The following is a 20,367-nucleotide window of genomic DNA, read 5'->3' on the forward strand; positions in this document are numbered from 1 at the left end:
CCCATCTTCTCAGCATTTTGAGACAGACGACTACCCAACACTGAACTGTCTCAAGGTTTCAAACTGAGACAGCTTTGTAGAAATAATAGAAAAATTTCATTACAATTGGCCTAGCATGGAATTTATTCTTAAAAAGTTTGGTAGAATATACTTGTAGACTTCAAAACTAGTACATCATCATTTGAGCACTCCTTCGTCTACACGATCTTCTCCAGAAATACCAAACTTTTAGTCCTGGTAGTTAGAGCTAATCAGTCATATTAGCTAATCAAATTCCCTGATCAGTCACTTGAAGTCTGTTGATGACATCTGTTCTGAGCTCTACAGCATTGGTCAGCTACTGACTTGCGGAAGTCAGACTCTATCTAGAACCTCACAATGGTTATAAAGCAGGTCTGTTTATTCGGCGCTGCGCACCCACGCCGGGCACAAGGGGGATAGCTCCACCTAACTTGCGCACCAACAGTTGCAGGGAGTCCTATCTGGAGCTTTCTCTGGACTCGCCGCGGATAGATAGACTTCAGAGCTTAAGATGTTACTTTGATTTCCATTTTCCCTTGTTCCAAAGAAACTTTTGCATCCAATTTTTCCGGCACGTCCCTTCCTAAGAAGGGCCTAAGCAAATTGGGTAAGTAGAAAAACGGATGGATTCCCATCATTTTTTCCCCAATTCCAATCTTGAGCACTGAGAAAAAAAAAAAAAAAAAAAAAAAGCCTTTTCCTTTTGGCCAGTTGCTCTGGTAGAACTAAGCATTAGTATACATTCTCCGTAGAACTAAGCATTTATCCCGGGATGTTCAGTTTTTCGACACTGTATAAGCCTTCCTGCTCTCACTCCCCTCCGTTTTTCATTTCTTTTCCTCCTAAGACACCCGTGAAAAACTTAAGAAACCTCCTGGTCAATAACTTTCTTCAGACAGCGTCAATGATATCACAGCAACCCAGACTTATTTAACTTTTTCTTTAAAACAGCTAACACAGATTCTGTATCATTCTCACGCAGACCAGTCCCCAGCTTGATCATCTGAATTGAATTTGTTTTATATTAAACAGATTTTCTTATCATTTTTATTACAGCAGATGAAAAAAGCGCTCACGCTTTTGCTGGCTTTCCATCACATCTGATTGACTGAGGCACCCTGATTCCCTGTCTTTATTTGCTTTCTGCAGAATTCTCCCATCTCTTTTGGTTCAAGTTCGACTGGCAAAACGCTTTTCACTGGTTACTACACTTAGCTGCTATACATCTTTGTTTCTTAAGATAACTGTTTTCATATTTTACAATAGAACGTTGCCATGATCTATTTTGTAAGGTCTAGAAAAAAGACCCCCCCTTCCCACAGCCCCCACCCCACCCAGAAAAAAAAAAAAAAAAAAAAAAAGATGCTTAGTCCTTTAACATAAAATACTTATTCATTTGGCTGGATGGAGGAAGTTAAACACGGTTTATATTCTATCCATGTAGACTGCACTCAGGAAAAGTTTATGTAAAATTCTGCTGACAAATGCAGAATCCAGCTTGCCTGCTCTAGGAAGCGGAACAGACCCACAGCGGACACGAGAATGTACTGTCAGAACAATTAGGAAATAAAATCTATCGTGATCTAAGTTACTGACAACTGTCAAATTAATTCACTTTGTTCTTATTCAGCTTGGAGGAAACGGGCACAGAAATTACTCATTTACCCTAAGTACATCTCTGTCACCTTCTTCTCATCTCCAACACGATTCTCATTTTCAGATTGACCTCAGTGTCAACTGTGAGTCTATGTTAAGTGTCATGCACCAAGTGTCAGAGGCAACTGTGCTCTGACCAACACTACCTGTGCTGGACAAGCTATGGAGAGCAGAAGTATTTCTGTAGTGGTCCTAGGAGAACCCCAGTTCCTTCGGATGCAGCTCTTCTTAGAACACTAAGGAAAATCTATTCCTCAAAGGCTGCATCTCTGTTAGATGCTGGGATGGAGCAAGAATGTAGTTTTACAATAAAACTCCAGTAATCACATTTACTCCATCCAGTTGCAGTTTCACAGAGGATTAGTGCTACATGAATGAATGTTCTCTCTAAAGAAACAGAAATTAAAGATCTGTTTCAGGTGCAAGATCAATGTATTGCAACCCCGAAAGGGGATATAAAAACCCAAACTAATCACCTGTTCTTCGGATAGATTTGAATCAAAGTTTGCAGGCGTTTTTGTCCAATGGCTCCAAACGAATCTAGTCCAAAGCTCCTAGATGCTGGAACCACATGATGAATATGTAAGGCCTTTAGCCTTAGCTGCTTTGATCTACTGATCTTCTCCAATTGGACTACATTGCTTGTTGCTATACCTCCAAGGGAACACAACACAGTTTGGATAAATTCACAGTCTAGAAAGAGCTCCAGCAGGAACATGGGTCTCCCTTGCTACCATCATCACAGAAGGTGTGGCAGCCACAGGGCCACTTCATTCATTCACTCACAGAGCACCAATAACAAATACTCCTTGCTGTAATATTCATTTGTTGCAAAACTACATTCTTGCTCCATCTCCACACCTAATATAGATGCAGCCTTCGATGAATAGACTTTCTTCAGTGTTCCAGTAAAAGTCATTGCTTATTAAGTTTAACTGCCTTTGAAAAAATAATACTCGGAGGTCTGTACAATTGGCAGCACAGGGGTTGACCCATATATCATCAAGGGTCTGTCTGGAACGGTACGAGCTGGTAATAGTTTTGTTTCAGATGTGTTTCAGCTATGCCCATTGCCTACCACAGAAGCAGGAGAAAATGCCTCTTTACTGTTCTACATGTCCAACGCTCCATTTGAATTCTTCTTGAAGTTAGGGCTTCCAACAATCCAAACCAGATGCCCAGCCTCCCAATCTAATGCATGAGCAGAGGGGCTCTCTGAAACACCAGTACAGACTAGGTGAGAAATACCTTGAAAGCAGCCCTGTGGAGAAGGACGTGGGGGTACTGGTCGATGAGAAGCTCAACAGGAGCCAGCAATATGCACTTGCAACCCAGAAATCCAACTGTATCCTGGGCTGCATCAAAAGCAGAGTGGCCAGCAGGGCGAGAGAGGTGATTCTCCCCCTCTGCTCTGCCCTCCAGAGTCCGGGGGATGGAATAGCAGGGCTCCCAGCACAAGAGAGACCCGGACCTGCACTTGGTCCAGAGCAGAGCCACAAAAATGATCATCAGAGGTATGGAGTACCTCTCCTGTGAAGACAGGCTGAGGATAGACTCAGGTAAGGAAGAGATTTTTACTGTGAGGGTGAGGAGACACTGGAAGAGGTCGCCCAAAGAAGCTGTGGATGCCCCATTCCTGGAAGTGTCCAAGGCTAGGACAGATGGGGCATTGAGCAACCTCGTCTGGTGGGAGGTGTTCCTGCCCATGGCAGGGGGGTTGGAACTTGATGATCTTTAAGATTCCTTCCATCCCAAACCGGTCTATGATTCTATATGCTAGGGAATAGCCCTTTGGCCAGTTTGCCTCAGATGTCCTGGCTGTGTTGCCTCCCAGCTTTTTTGCAACCACAGCCTCCTCACTGGCAGGGCAATGTGAAAAAAAAAAAAAAAAAAAAAAAACGGAAAAGGCCTTAAAACTGTGCAAGCCCTTCTCAGCAATAACTAAAACAATGGAGTGAAGCCAAGATTGCTCTGATAGCATTCTTCATGATCCAGTACAGACCGATACCACCCAGCATGGTCCTGCACGGCCGCTGGAACCCAGCCCAGTGCCCAGGGTCCCCAGCCCAGGGGGTTGGTCTCCGCCCAGGCCGGTCTGCGCCCAGGCTCAGGGACACCGCCGCCAGTTTCCCCTTTGCAGGTTCAAGCAGTAACGAAGCTGAGCACCTGTGCCAGGGACACCCAGGGAGGACACTGATACAGCCGGCCACACAGACAACCACAGACAAGGCGCTGCTTGCAACAGCACCCACACACAGGCCTCACGTAACACACAGGCACAGACAGCCGAGTCCCCTCCTGCCCTGGGGCTGGCAGAGACAGCAGGTCACTGCTGCAGGCACACACACGGCACTCTCGGGGTTCACAAGCACATACACACCCGCACACCTGGCCCTGAGAGTCCTTTCACATGCCCTCAGATTCCCCATGCCTCTGCCTGCTCCTCGTCCCCATGGGCCTCCCCTCCAGGTCTGCCACGGAGCTCCCCTAGCTAGGAGGGAGCTATGGGGACGTGGGCTGAGACACAGACTTCTGCACTGGAAATGCGCGCAACTGGCAGCGATGAGCATCATGACGGGAAGCCACACTTAAGACAGCGCAGGCATAGCAATGGGAGCCTTGGAAAGAGCTCTCCTTTCAACCCACATTCCTCTTTCAAAGCAGAGATCCAGCTTATGCGTACTCAAGTCTAGGGTGGATGAAGTGACACAAGCAGTCTGTTTGGGAAGAGCCCCGGTGCTCTTTATTTTCCATTCAGGGGTGGAAAGCGGGAGAGCTTCCCAGCCCCTTTGCTCAGAGCTCCGCTGCTGCCGCCGTCGCCATTCCCAGCACCTTCCCCTCCACTGCGGTACCAGCATCTAGCGCTAGGGAGTCAAAAGAAAAAAGAGGATGAGCAGGTTGTGTACAGGCTGAACACAGAGAAATACTGCAGGCTTAGCTCGGGCCGTGCACGTAGGGGTCTGCTTCCCAGGAAGCTTCAAGGCTGCCGAGAAGTGAGACAGATGCCTCGTGCCCGAGCTCACGACAGGGTCCCCAGGGGTGCAGCTCACCAGCCTGGGGCTGGGTCAGGTGGAGCGGAGGACCCTGGGTATTCTGCACAGGTATTCCCCCTCAGGGCAAGGTGTCCTGGCGTCAGCGCTCTCCAAAGGAAGGACAGCCTCTCGGCTTTGGAAAGGGGAGAGGCAGCCATCCAGGGGACCCCTCTGTTTTCAGACAGGACTTTCACATCCCACATGGGAAAGCCTGTTCTGGGTGCCCAGCCGCTCCCCGTCAGGTGTCAGGGAGCTCCAGTCCCAAAGTCTCCAGAGTCTCCAAAGCCTGCGTCCGTCTCGGGAGGGGTGTCGGAGACGTGCCCTCTTTCTCCCAGTGCTGCCCCCAGGGGAAGGATGGGCCTTGCAGCAGCGGGAAGCACCATCCCTTTTTGGAGATACTTACCAGGGGAGCTGCTGCTGCTGCTGCTCTTGCCGCAGCCGGTTTGCCTCCGCAACATTTCTGAATACACTTTGTTGATGGCGATGCGGCTCCAACCTTTCCAAAACTTGGAGTGCTCGTGGGGAAAGGCGGCTGCAACAACAGGAGAAAGGGATCCCTCAGCCTCTGTCAGACACCCCTTCTGCCTCTCCCCTCATCCATGTTATACATTAGTTTTGGTAGAAATCATTCCCGACACATCGTGGGTAAGGTAGATCGAATTTCTATTTATTTGAGCAACTCAGCAAGCAGCGATAAGTAAAACAGCGCTGGGCGGCCGGGGAGTCTCCTGCTCCGCCAACGGCGCGCACCTAAGCCCGCCAGAGTCTCCATTTATAGCCTAGTAGTTCCGGGTTTAGTGGCACATCCTGGTGTCTTCTTACGACTGCGAGGCCTGTTGCTAGGGGGTCTTCGTCAGTCCTCTGGTGGTCGTGGGGATGAAGATCGTTGTCTTCCTCTGCGTCGGGGTCGTGACTTTGCTGCTGATATGTGTGTTCTCATGTGAGGGGGAATGCCATTTTGCCCTTTTTTGGAGCTGGTTTCTACTGCAATTGTTAACTTAACAGGAAATTCCTATACTTGTTTTTTTCCTTCAACAGAACATTGGGGGTATAAGCAGTTAACCATTGAAAACCTTCCCATCAGCAATATTTAATGAACAAACAAGGCTTTACCCATTACAATCCAGACCCTGCACCCATGCGGTGCCACGTGCACCCACCCTTTCAACCTGTGGTGAGTTTTAGGCCTTGGCGGTAACCAAGGTCATGCCCGCTTTAGGAGGAATCAAAGGGTGTCACAGGCAACCCCAGGACTCAGGGACCAGGCTCCTGGACATGTCCTGACATCACTCAAGAGCTACTCCAGTGCCCCACGACGGGAACGGAGCCGGCACACACTTACTCAGGCTGGAGTCTCTCCAGCTTGCCTGCTGCTCCCAACTCCTCTGCTGGGGCAGGGTTCTCAGCCTTCCTCCACCTCTTCCTGACCTTGCTCCTGGGCTGGGCTGGAGGATGGGGAGTCCGAGCATGTTGGCTGTTGAATCGCTGCAAGGAGAAGTCCCTCTCATCAAACAGGACTGGACGTACAGCTGCTCTTTCCCAGAGGACCTCTTGAAAGGACCCTGCAGCAGGACCTGCGAACCAGGCGACTCGGCGCTGCCAGCCCACGTCTGGCTGCTGCTTTTATCCCTCACTTTCTGCTGACAACCTCTCCCTCACAGGGAGGAGCAGCAAAAGCCCTGACCTGCGGCCTCGTGCCCATCCTGCTCCCACCACCCTGGGACCTGCCGCCCTCGGAGCCCGGGCAGAGAGGATCGCCGCTGTTCTCAGCGGTGTTGATCACTGCCAGTACCTGGGGTATCTGTTGGTCCTCCCCCTCAGACCAGGCTTCCCATGCAGCCATGTCTGCCTGGGCTTGCTCTTGTAGCTTTTGGTACGTGGGCCATGAGCTGTCTGTTTGGTCCCACTGTGAAGACAGGTTCCAGACCTCCTGGAGGAAAAAAAAAAAAAAAAAAAACAACAAAACAAACACAACAGCAGACAGGATTGGTCTCAGCTGTCCCTCAGGCCTAACCCACACTCCTGCCCCCTCGCCTCAGCCGGTCTGTCAGCAGTGCTTCGACCCTCAAGGATGAGGGGCCCTGAAGCTAGGCCAGGCTCCTCAACTCGTGACAAACACAGCTGAACAGCCCGCGGTGACCAAAGCCCTCTGCCATCAACGACTCAGAAAGGCCTTGCTCCTTTTCCATGGCCCCTGGTCAAAATGAAGTGGCTCATGGCAACATGGGAGGCAGTAAGAGGCAGGGAAGGTGTGCGGGACGCCACCTTCCGTCTCCTGAGGAAGAGATGAAGGAGGTAACAAATGTGAAGACGAACGCATCCCAAGGGACCTGCTCGGGATCGCTCCACACAGAGGCTTTTGTACAGGCCCAAACAGCACAGTCATTGCAGCAAGGCAGAGCAGGTACCTGCAGCGCTCTCCTGGAGGCTTCAGGAGCAGGGAGCGCAGTGGTGGTGGACTTGGCTTGAGGAGCTGTTTCCTGCCTGTCTGCCTTCTTCGTCCCGGGGGAGCTGCCTGGACACGGGGGGAGCACACTGCAAACAGACACCGGGAGGAGGCTGCATGAGCCCAGGGGAATTCGGTCTCCAGTCCGCGCTCGCAAGCTGCGTCAGCCTCTGCAGCAGACGGCACTTCCGCAGCGAGCGGGCATATTGGACTGGCCGTGTTCACTTCAGCGGAGACAGAGAGAGCCAAACGCGAAGCTGTGGCACCACCTGCCTTCAGGAAGGCTCGGGATGCCCGTATCCAGGCCCTTTTTGGTGGAAGAAGGAGGGGAGCGGTGTCTTGTGCAAGGACAGGATCCGAGAGACACCATTATGGCCCACCCGGGCTTTACTTCAGCTTCTCCTCTGTGGCCCTGAAACACGGTGCGCTTATGGGTAGAAAACAGGTTATCGCTGGGGAGCCAGCGGAGCCATTGGAGAAAGCCGTCAGGTAAGGAGCCCAGTCATGCCATCTCCCTACCTCAGCACTCTCTTGTGCCTGCCACAACGTTTGGGATAGTGTTTGAAAAAAATGCCTGAAAGAAACTTTTCCATCTGGTATCACAGCTCCTTAGGCTGGAAGAAACAGCAGGGGAGATGGGGCCACGGCAATCCTAAGACACGGTGAGACATGTTAGAATGAAGGCAGGGGACGTTTGCTCCCACAGACAAGAAGATGGGCTCTGCTGCAATGTGGGGGGGCTCCTGAAGGGAGAAGAGCTTCTGCAACAAGGCTCTGCGTTCAGCTCCCCCAAGGATCGGGGCCCTGCTGGAAAATGAAGCTGGTGTGCCAGTCTCAGGCAAACGTGCTGCACGCTTGCCATCCGTTGAGAGAGCGGCCTCCGCTGGGACGTGTGTCAGGAGCCACCCTGCGGCTGGTGGGTCCAAAGGGGACATCTCTCCAGTGTGGCTGCAAGGGGCTCCTTCCTCCTTTCCCCCAGGGGTCTCACCTGGTAGGAGGCTTCTTCTCCGCATCTTGCTGCCTTGTGCCTGGCTCCCAGCTTGTCAGGATGGGGAGGGAAAGCTACTTCCTCCTCTGCAGCAGGTTGCCAGGATGGCACTCTGAAACTAGGAAAGGAGGAAGCTCTTCCGAGCAGCTGCGTGGGCACTGCCTTTTAACCTGGTTCAAGTCAGCCAGCACGGGACAGGGACCACCCCCAGACAGCAGGGACCTGTTCCCTTACCTCTTCTGATCCTGCGCTCTCCTGCAGCTTCCTCCTGCGAGGTGGTGGAAACTTTGGCCTCTGGCCTTCTCCTCACAGTCAGATGAAACCTGGAAAACAAACGATGACACGGGCTTGAAGAAGGCTGGCCTCCTACCCGTTGCAGCTTGCTGGCAGTAATCCTCCTGGTGTCGCACAAGGCATGGCATCCCTTTTCCGTCATGTCCATGCATGGGGTTTGTTGTCAGTCTTCCCGCAGCACCACAGAAGGTAGCCTAAATTCCCCTCCACATGCAGGCAATTCTCTCTGACGGGAATCGCGGCAGCACGGGCACAAGAATGGCAGAATATGGAGGCTGTACAGTAACACTGCCAGGCTTTTTGCAGGGGCAAGCATCCAGACGCTCAGAAGAAACTCTCTTTGCTCGTGGAGAGAGCAGCTAAGGGGGCAAGCGTGGGGAAAGGCATTTGACTGGCCTGCCATGTCCGGGCTGGCCAATAGCAGTCAGATTGCTCACCCTTTGCTAGGATTCCCAAAGAAATGGAAGTAGCCCCCAAAACCTCACCAACTTACACTGTGGAGCAGTGCAACCAGGCCCGCGGCGCTCTCCAGACGTTTGATGCAGTCTAGATAAAACTTCACGAACAGAAAACCATCTTCGCGTGGCAGAATTCCAATGTCCCTGAAGGCAAAGGGGACGTGCTCCTTGTTCCTCACGAGGAAGCAGTACAAGAGGATGGTCTCTTGCACGCAGTTCTTCGCCACGTGCAGCGGGAAGGAGGTGGCTCGCGATAGCTGCACGTACTTCAGCGGCTCAATCTTGACACCATCTGCAAGGAGAAGCAACATCCTCAGCGACACGGCAAGCCCAAGTTGCTTGCAACATTCAGAACAAGTTCCCAGAGAAAGGGTCGCTAAGAGAAAGAGCTCCTGGGGCACGGTTTCTTTTGGGGGAACTCAAGCTGTACCCTGACCGTTGGAGACAATCCTCTACTTCTCCCAGGCCTTTCCAAAGAGCAGGGAGAACAAACCGTTCCGGACATGGGGCGGGAAGAGGGGGGCTGCTGCCTTCTCACCAGGGAGGAGCTCAGTGGGACAGTAGATCTCCTCCAGCCACAACTCATCGATGTCCAGCTGGAAGAAAGGTCTTCGAACCAAGAGCAGCCCTTCTTTGCCATGGAACTGCTCTCGGACAACACCAAAGGTCCCGAGTCCCGCAACCCAAACGCCCTGCACACAGAAAAGACAGAAAGGCCGATGAGGGAGTTCTTGAGAGACGGGAAAAGGGATGGCTGTCAGAGCAGGGGGACACTGCTCTGTGCCCTGCCCACTCCTGAGGGACAATGGGGCAAGGTGGGGCACTTTGGAAAGCTTTGCAAAAGAGCCGCATCCTCAGTTTCTTTCGTCTCCCCCCTCACAGCATTTGCCAACATCCCTTGGCTAGAGAAGCGCCCAGAGGTTTCCAGCACACGGATTAGACCTGGCACTGATTCCCAGCAATTGTCCTAGGCACGGACCCAGGATATTCCCCCCTCTCTCTGCTCGCCCTCCCCACTCAGACCGCAGGGAAGAGGGAAGCCCTAGGGTGTGCCAAACACCTGAGAGGCAGAGCACATCTGGCCTTGGTTTCTCTCCCAGCTGGCCAAGAAGCTGCTCCGGGCACCCTGGGCAGTCTCAGTGCACCGCCATGCTGCTCGGGCAGGGATTGCCTCATGCAGGGCCCACGACACCGGCCCACCTTATCCCGCTTCAGCTCTTTCGGAATGTAGTCGCATACAGCATCCCAGATAGCCTCAGTCCCTGGAAAGCAAGGAAAAGACACCTCAGGCTCCAGGCCAGCCAGCTCACAACCTCTTGGCAAGCACCTCACCCAGGCGATGACACATGCAGGCATACACAAGCACCCCAGAAAAACACCACGCACGCATTCCTGGGACATTCCTGAGAGGCCTGTGGGAGCTGCAGGCCACACCTAACAAATTTGACTAACAAATACTTCAGCCCCCCTTTTCTAGGCAGTCCGGTAAAGTCTATCTGCCAATACTCTCCAGGCGCCTGCCCCTCAGCAGTGGAGTTTTGCATGTTTATTGGATTATTTCTCCAACATATGTCACACCTTTCGGTGACCGACCTAATAGTCTCCACCATAGTCCTGCGTATAAATGACTTCTTTAAATGCTTTAGCAAATGTTCTGTTGCCCCAGCGCACAGCATTATGCTCCTCCTTCACTAGACCATTTGTAAGGGAAGAGGGTACCACTGCTGGACCTGATAGGTACCTACCTGTCGGGCACCACAGCCCTGCGCAGCTTCCACGGTGTCTCACGGGCAGGGGCCAACAATTTCTGAAAGACTGCCCTTGTACTTAAAAAGCAGCGGTCTTCGCTCAGGGGCTCTTCAGGCCGGGGATCGGGGTCCTCTCCGAGAATCGCTCGGTGCTGCCTGAGGTTCCGCCATCCCAGGAACCGTCGAGGCTCTCCCAGGAAACAGTCCTCGAGAAGAGCTCCGAGACCCCAGCCGGGGCTAAAGGGCCAGTCTCCCCCTGACTGGGGCTGCCCACGGCCTGTCCCCAGGCCAGGGGAACCGCCCCAAGGTACACAACACGCCACGGCACGACGCAGGGCCGGGCAGCGGCTGCCCTCACGCTGCCGGGGCTCTGGGAGCCACCCCTCACAGCCTCTGCCTCCCCTCAGTGCTTCCCGCTCCTCCCTCCCGCTCCTCCCTCAGGGCTCGCCTCTCCTCAGCCCGGGCTCCGATTGGCTGCCAGAGCCGCCAGGCAAACGGAGCCCCACCCCCTGCCGGCTGGCTGGGGCTCGCTGCCATGGCAACCGTGCGACCGCCTGACCAGGCAGGGCAGGCGCCGCCATCTTAGGAGTCGTGGGCGGGCTGGGGGCGTCTCGGGGCCTGAGGGGGGGACCTGGCCTGTGTGCCCGGGGCGCCCCTGCCCGCCCCTGCCTTTGCTCGCTCCCTGTGCCTCACCACCTCGTCTTCCCTTTTCTTTGCGGTGTCGAACGCCCGAGAAGCCCGACAGGCTCAGGAAGGCGGCCATTCAGTTGCACAAGAAGCAATAGGGCCGGATGCTCCTGGAATGCTACTTGTTGCAGCTTTGTGCCTGGGTATCACTGTGAGATCAGGCTAACAGGATGAAGGCTTTGTTCCTCGTCCCTTCTGTTGAGAGAGGGGTTTTGCCTCTCGGCAGAAGCTATCCCCAGGCTCTCGGCATATTTAAGCAAACTAAATGCAGCTACAGCCTCTTCTTTGTCTGAGACCGGATCGCAGCTGATGAGGAAGTAACGGGACCAGCAAACCCTTTCTGGCTGCAGCAGCTTGGGCCCGGCTGCCCTGGCCCTGGGGCAGGAGGAGCTGCCTGAAGACCCCCAGGGATGGCACGGAGGGGCTGCGGGCCTCCCGGGGGCTGTCTTGTGCCTTGGATGTCCCATCTGTGGGGCTGAGCCCTCTGTGCCCCCAGGAGCTGCTGTGCCCTTCAGAGGGGCTGGGGCTGTGGTGGCAGTGCCCAGAGCCCTGCAGCAGCCTGCTCCGGACACTGCCCTGGGGCCAGCCCGGCCTGAGCTGCTGGACTGCGCTGGGCAGAGGGCAGGGAGGTGGGCATGTTAGCGTTCATGAAAACACATAATCCACAAAGTGATTATACGAAGGTGCTTTATTAGGCGCCGCAAGTTAGGGGCAAGCCTGCCCAAATCTAACTTTGTCCGATTTGTTCACTCAGTTCTCTTTTATCTCCTAAAATATTACATATGCATTAGGTTTCACAACTCATCTATGCATATTCATTTCCTAGCTCCGCCTAGCCCCGCTTCGTATGCTTCGTATCTTATCAGTCCTTCTGCGCTTGCGTATTACTCTCGGGTGGTCGTCGGGATGAAGTAAGATGTCTTATTGTTAGCGTTCATGAAAACACATAATCCACAAAGTGATTACATGAAGGTGCTTTATTAGGCGCCGGAAGTTAGGGGCAAGCCTGCCCAAATCTAACTTCGTTTGATTTGTTCTCTTAGTTCTCTTTTATCTCCTAAGATACTACATATGCATTAGGTTTCACAACTCATCTATGCATATTCATTTCCTAACTCCGCCTAGCCTCGCTTCGTATGCTAGTTATCTTATCAGTCCTTCTGCGCTTGCGTACTACTCTCTGGTGGTCGTCCGGGTGGTCGTCGGGATGAAGTAAGATGTCTTATCAGAGTTGAACTTTTTAACCTTTCCTTCTCACGCATGCTCTCTGAGCCCTTGGTCTCAGTCCAAACCGCAAGGTTGGTTTGATCCAGTTCCCAGGGTCCAAGAAGCCCCAGTTATCCAGATGTCTTGCAAATTGAGCATTCTTTTAATCCTCCTTACTCCTCATCATGAATTGGTGCATTCTCATGTTACCCTTGCACATATCTCATATGTACCCTTGCACCTTTCTTCCAAGCGCAGCCTCGGAACAGTACATCGCAAATGTAACATATTAAACAATATTGTATTATTTCTTCTTCTATTACTAACATTTCCCCCCTTTGAAAGCATTTCACTCCTTTCGAGGAGTGGTTTTCTGCTAGGGGAAATGACCCAGGTGTGAAGAAGTGTGTGTGCCAGGTGAGGGAGGGAACCCCAGGGATCCCTTCAGGCTGTTTCCCAGCAGGTTCCCCTGCAGCCCCAGGGCCATGGGCAGGGAGCCTGGTGGGGGGCAGAGCAAGGGAGGCCTTGGGCTGGGCCTCTGCTGCTGAGCTGGGCCGGGCTCCTGGGCCCAAGGGGAGCTCCTGGCAAGCGGGCAGCGCTGCAGAGAGCCAGCTCTGCCCAGGAGCAGCTCCTCTGCCCAGCGCAGCAGGGCTGGGGGCACTGCCTGCAGCTGGCACGGGTAGGGGAGAGAAGGGAGAGGGAGGTTACCGGCTGAGTGGAATATGAGAATACTGAGAGCTGAGAGGAGGAGAAATCTTCATAGCACATAACAGGGTAAGCCTCCTTCTGCAGTGCAGTGCACAGGAGTATCAGGGAAGATTTCCAGACCCAGAACTTCCCACAGAAGATCTGGCTGGTTGCACTTGGTATTTCTTTAGTGTGGAGAAGCACAAGCTCCATTGCTAAGGTTCCCTGCTGCAGGGTGAACGTGCAGGCCTCCGAGGGCTCCCTTGTTGCAGGCCAGCTGCAGGCTGTGAATCCTGGGGTGCAGGCAGGGGTGCCCGGGGCTGTGGTGCAGAGCAGGGTCCCTGCTGTGCCCCAGGGGCTGTGTGCCGGGGCAGGGCCTCTGCCGCCTGCCAGGCTCAGCACTCAGCCTGCCCGGGGAGCTGCCCAGGGCGCTGCGCGGAGAAGCTGCGGGTGGAAGGAGCCCCCCCGGCAGGGCAGGGTCCTGCTGCTGGCGGGAGGCTGCTGCCTGGGGCAGCCTGCTCACAGCTCCATTGTACGACAAGGGCATTTCCCAAGCAATTTTTTCTAAGCAAACAAGGTCAAAATAGGGATTTTCTGCCCTCTTTTCAATTGCCTACTCTACTGGACAGGAGGGGAAGCAGGAAGAAGTGGAAGAGGAGCTGTGAGTTTGAGCACATTGCTGAGACTCCTGAACTGTAACTCTGAGGATCAGTATGTTTGTGAGCTGCCCCAAATGTACCTTCAGCCTCTCCTCTTCATATTGAAAGCGACAGCATCAACTTTGCTGAACCCAGCAGGGCTTTCTGACAGGTCCTTTTGCACCTGCAAAGATGCACATGCACCTAGGCAGTCTCTTGCATACAGGCAGGTTTCTGAAGGGCAACGATTACTGCACACAGATTTGGTTGAGGCTGTGAGCAGAAACAGGAATAAGACATGAGACAGGGAAACAACTCCCAGAAATAAAACCTTCAGGCATCAGGGATATGATCAAGGAATGAGGGGAAAGTTAATCAGAAATCTTGTCAGAGGGAGAATTCATCAGAAAACTCCATATTTTTTCCATTCAGTGCAGACCCCTTCCTCTGAACATGCCCCCTTGCCTCCTCTCCCACCCAGAAAACCCTCTGCCCTCACGCCCATGGGTCCAAGGCATGGGGCATGTCTTCTGCAGCCAGAGCTCCAGCAGAGCAGAGGTGCATCTCTCCAGCCATGCGCCCATTTCCACCTGTGCTGCAACTGCAGAGGGGGTCAGCTGCCTGGGGGTCGTGGGCAATGCAATTTTTGAGGCTGGGGATGTTAGCGTTCATGAAGACACATAATCCACAAAGTGATTATATGAAGGTGCTTTATTAGGCGCCGGAAGTTAGGGGCATGCCTGCCCAAATCTAACTTCGTCTGATTTGTTCTCTTAGTTCTCTTTTATCCCCTAAGATATTACATATGCATTAGGTTTCACAACTCATCTATGCATATTCATTTCCTAGCTCCGCCTAGCCTCGCTTCGTATGCTAGTTATCTTATCAGTCCTTCTACGCTTGCGTATTACTCTCTGGTGGTCGTCCGGGTGGTCGTCGGGATGAAGTAAGATGTCTTCATCAGAGTTGAACTTTTTAACCTTTCTTTTTCACGCATGCTCTCTGAGCCCTCGGTCTCAGTCCAAACCGCAAGGTTGGTTTGATCCAGTTCCCAGGGTCCAAGAGGCCCCAGTTATCTAGATGTCTTGCAAACTGAGCGTTCTTTTAATCCTCCTTACTCCTCATCATGAATTGGTGCATTCTCATGTTACCCTTGCACATATATTTTGTATCTTCCAAGCGCAGCCTCGGAACAGTACATCGCAAATGTAACATATTAAACAATATTGTATTATTTCTTCTTCTATTACTAACATTTCCCCCCTTTGAAAGCATTTCACTCCTTTCGAGGAGGGCAAATGCTTTCACTAACTAACTAAAATATTTTACACTCAGTGCTCACCAATAATATAATCACGGAAAATTACATCATTAAGAATCAAGGAAATTACAAAGATTAGGATTGTCACAACATTTCACAAGTCCGCCACTTCTGCTTTATGTTACGTTCACCCTTCTGGTTGGGTTCACTTGATCTGAAACTGATCTTGTCTATTCGGTTTTCATTCCATTTCACCTCCTGGGTTCCTCAGATTCTTTCTCTGAAATCCAAAGTTGTTAGATGCCGGTGGAGGATATTGAGGATGTGGTTCCATTTGCCGAGCAATAGTTTGCATCACTGTCCGGTTCCAGGTTGTCTTCCTTAGAACCAGACTTTTCAGCATTATAAATGTTAACCAAATTAGTACCCCTACAATCACCAATATAATTATTGTCTCCAGTAAGGACTTAACCCAATTACTAATATTCCATCCACTAAAAATTTTATCCAACCAGCTTGTTGTCATATCTTTCTCTTCCTGTTCTGCATCTTGTTCCACTCGAGCCAGTTGTTCTATGTCATGTTCTACATCAATAGTCACATTTGGAATGTGGATGCAGCAATGATCAATACGATCTTTTAGAAATCCACATACTCCATGTTCCTTTAATAACAGTGTATCTAATGCTAATCGATTCTGTAGCACCATTTTAGCTGTAGCTTGTAGTTGGATATTAAGGTCTCTAAAGCCTTCTTTCGTGGCTCTCGTGCGCCTACTCACTTGTCCTGTAAGTTTATAAATCATTTCCCTATTTCGATAAGTAGCTACCTTTGCAAATAGAGATTCTAATGCCCAATTGAATTTTACTCCATCCGAGGGTTCATGCCATATATCTTCATCTGCCCCTTCTTCTAAACTTCTTTTTGCCCTACTAATTTGTAGGGTTTCCAACTTTCCCTTAAAAGGAGACTTTTTCCATATTGGACGCAGTGTGGGGAGGGAGTCCTAGAGTTATTTCTTTTACTTCCCCATCTATCGGTGGGTGTGTAGTCCAAGTTCCATTACTGGCTGCCCATACAAATTGTCCTGGACTTTGTATGGTACTATAGCTACAATCCACTGCGACTTGACTAGCCTGGCTATTTCTTTCCGAATTGTACTTAATTCCTCGGCAAGCACATCCTGCCCTAAGAGCTATCAATACCGGAAGTAAGTGCTCAACATCTTCATTATTGCTGTCGCAAGTATATTTCTTCTCACAAGTCCACCAAGCTACCTTTGTTGACTCTTGTCTACCACTCCTATCAACCCGGCTTACTGTATAAAACTGATCAGTTCCATTCTGCTTTCCCTGCCATTTAATACACCATGATGTATTCCCTCCATACTGGAATTTCTGCAATAAACTTACTGTCCAATCACTATCCCACCCTTTCATTCCTTTTGGCTTATTTTTCTCTTGACATTCCCAAACAATCTTTTCTCTAACTCCTTCTACTACACGTAGTTCGTCGTAATGACACTGTCCCACATTCTTAAATCTGCCTATCGTTATGAAATGATAGTTCTTCTTTTCACATTCAGACCTCGATGTTGGGGGGCTCAGTTTCCTGTAGTATTGTGTAACATTTATCCTCTCTAAAACTTTCACTTCTTTACATTGAATTGTTTCATTTCCTTTTACTTGGGGCAGTGGGAGGTGGTTATACCCCACTCAAGCGGGTCCCCTGTTGCTTTTGGAATGGGCATACAAGCAGTAATTCTATCAGTTCCTTTCATTATGGCAAAATCTTTAATCAATCCTACCAGTAAATTCTCTGATGGTTGCCTGTGTGGGATCTGTACCACTTGTGTCCATGGCACCTGGCCCTCTCTTTTTCTTCTAGATCCTTTTCAGTGGGCTACCAATATTCCTTTATCCAATTTCGGATATACCAATATTTCTCTTATCCCGTAATCTGTGCTATTTTCACGTGTTACCATGCACCGGTAGTTTCCTTTGTTGACTTTAGTAACACTAAACAGGGTTCAGGTGGTAGCTCCTCTCAGTTGTTGGCCCAGTTCTATGGGTTTACTTACGTACGCCTTCCCCTTCCATCCAGCCTTCAGTCCTGTATTGTCCCTGGTTGTGTCTACGTATATTTCCTGGCTCTGTCTGGAGTCATTTATTTTTCCCCACACCACCTGTAGAGAGCTAATTGTTATTGGTTTATCGTTGTGCATTCCACATTCCAAAGTAACATTTTCTCCTCTGAATATTTCCTCTTTCTTATATTTTTCTGGTATTTCTAGGAACTCAATTACAAGGTATTTACACAAAACAATTACTGTTATCGATACTGTTGTTAAGAACCCCAACATCGTATGGTTATACGCGCCTCATCTGTAGTTTTGTATCTCCGATTGCTCGCACTGACCAAAATTCGGGAACCTTTTTCACCCGAGTATAATGAATCCAAGCATCCACCCCTTCTACCTTTACAGCTGTAAAAGTAGTCAATAATACTTGATAAGGTCCGGCCCACCGTTCTCTCAGGGGTTCTTCATTCCAGTTTTTAATGTACACTCGGTCACCTGGCTGAATGTCGTGGATAGGATTTTCCAGTGCCAACGGTCGCTTCCACACCAGAACACTTTGAAGTTGAGCTAAAGTTTTACCAAGAGACAATACATAATTATAAACATCCTGGTTCCCTGTTATATGCATGTTAGGATTTGGTTCTGGGGATTCATAAGGCTTTCCATACATTATCTCGTATGGGCTTACTGACATTCCACTCCTTGGCTTTATCCTTATTCTCAGTAAAGCTATAGGGAAAGCTTGTGGCCATTGTATTTTGGCTTCCTGGCAGATTTTACTGATCTGTCCCTTTAGAGTTTGGTTCATCCTTTCTACCTGTCCACTAGATTGGGGTCTCCATGCAGTATGTAAATTCCAAGAAATTCCTAATAGTCGACTTACGTCTTTAACCACAGATGAAACAAAGTGCGGCCCCCTATCCGAGGATATTCCTAATGGTACCCCAAACCTCGGAATGATTTCCCGCAGTAACCATTTTACTGTCTCTTTAGCTTGATTGGTGCGACAGGGAAGGGCTTCCGGCCATCCGGAAAAGGTGTCAACCCCTACTAACAAATACCTATATCCCCCGGTCCTAGGTAACTCTACAAAATCAACTTGCCAGTAATCTCCTGGTTCTATTCCTACTCTAACTCTTCCCATTTCAGCATGTTTTCTTGCTACTGGATTATTTTTCAGACAAATCTCACACTTTGACATTACTGATTTTGCCATTGTTAACATGTGTGTAGAGATGATGCTACGTTTTAAAAATGTTACCATTGCCTCTGCACCCCAGTGACATTCATTATGTCTCGTCTGAAGTATTTCTCGCATCACCAAGGGGGGTATTACTACCTGGCCCATAGCAGTTACATACCATCCATCAGAGTTCTTTCGGGCCTTTAGGAGATTTGCTAATTTCTCATCCTCTGGTGAATATCTTGGTTCCTTGGGAAGATTAAGACAAGCGGGGCCTACCTTGAGTGGTACCAAAGCCATTACATTCCACACCTCCCGAGCAATTTGTCGAGCTGCTCGATCTGCCAGCCGATTCCCTTCTGATATTTTTGAGGTTCCTCCTTGATGAGCTTTACAGTGCATAATAGCCACTTGTTTTGGTTTTTGTACCGCATTTATCAAATTTAACACCTCCTTGCGTACTAATCTCTGATGGTCGTCCGGGTGGTCGTCGGGATGAAGTAAGATGTCTTCATCAGAGTTGAACTTTTTAACCTTTCCTTCTCACGCATGCTCTCTGAGCCCTTGGTCTCAGTCCAAACCGCAAGGTTGGTTTGATCCAGTTCCCAGAGTCCAAGAAGCCCCAGTTATCCAGATGTCTTGCAAATTGAGCATTCTTCTAATCCGCCTTACAACTCATCATGAATCGGTGCATTCTCTCATGTTACCCTTACACATATATTTTGTATCTTCCAAGCGCAGCCTCGGAACAGTACATCGCAAATGTAACATATTAAACAATATTGTATTATTTCTTCTTCTATTACTAACACAGGGAGGTGGGAATGGTTCTCTTCTCCCAAGCCCCACGTGACAAGACAAGAGCAAAAACCCTTAAGTTGCGCCAGGGGAGGTTTAGGTTGGTTATTAGGAAAAATTTCTTCACCAAAAGGGTTGCTCTGGTGGGTTTATGTGGCAAGGTTTTGGTAGCAGGGGGCCATAGGGGTGGCTTCTGTAAGAAGAATCTAGAAGCTGCCCCATGTCAGATAAAGGCCCTGCTGCTGACCAGAGCCGAGCCAATAACCTATGTTGTTTGCACCTCTGTGAGAGCATATTTAAGGAAGTGGGAAAAAAATAACAAAAAAGGCTGCTTCACAGGGAGAGAGAGAGGAGTGAGAAACAGCCTTGCAGGCACTTACATCAGCGAAGAAGGAGGGGGACAGGTGCTCCGGGTGCCAGAGCAGAAGTCCCCTGCAGCATGAGAAGAGGCCCCTGGTGGAGCAGGCTGTCCCCCTGCAGCCCATGGGTCCCACACGGAGCAGATCTCCACGCTGCAGCCCCCCCGTGGAGGAGCCCCCGGTGGAGCAGGTGGATGTGGCCTGGAGGAGGCTGCGGCCCATGGAGAGCCCCCGCAGGAGCAGGCCCCGGGCCGGAGCTGCAGCCCGTGGACAGGAGCCCATGCAGGAGCAGGGGGGCTGGGGGGAGCTGCCGCCCACCCGTGGGGGACCCGTGCTGGAGCAGTTTGCTCCTGGGGGATGGATGGACCCCGTGGTACGGAGCCATGTGGGAGCTGTTCTTGAAGAGCTGCTGCCTGCGGGCAGCCCCCGCAGGCTCAGTTCGGGAAGGACGGCATCCCGTGGGAGGGACCCCACGTGGAGCAGGGGCAGGGGGCTATCTCCCCGTCCTTATCTCAACCCTTGAGCCCTTTGCATCGCATTTGCTCCCCCTTTCTCTTTGAGGAAGGGGAGTGAGAGAGTGGCCGTGGTGGAACTCGGCTGCCCACCCGATTAAAACCACCGCAGCTGCAAAGTACTGGAAAATTTTTCAGAAGAAACAAGGTGTTTAACAAGGAAAAATATAGTTTCCTTTTTAAGGCTTCCTGGATAATTGGGCTTATTTCATATTCCCAACTCGGAGGAAGAGAATTGTTGAGTTCACCTTCTTTTTTCTTACACGGAAATAAAAAGTCAACAGCTCTGGAAGTAAGGGGAACGTATCACAAT

This window comes from Anser anser, assembly GCF_964211835.1.
Source record: "Anser anser genome assembly, contig: HAP1_SCAFFOLD_54, whole genome shotgun sequence".
Classification (NCBI taxonomy): Eukaryota; Metazoa; Chordata; class Aves; order Anseriformes; family Anatidae; genus Anser; species Anser anser.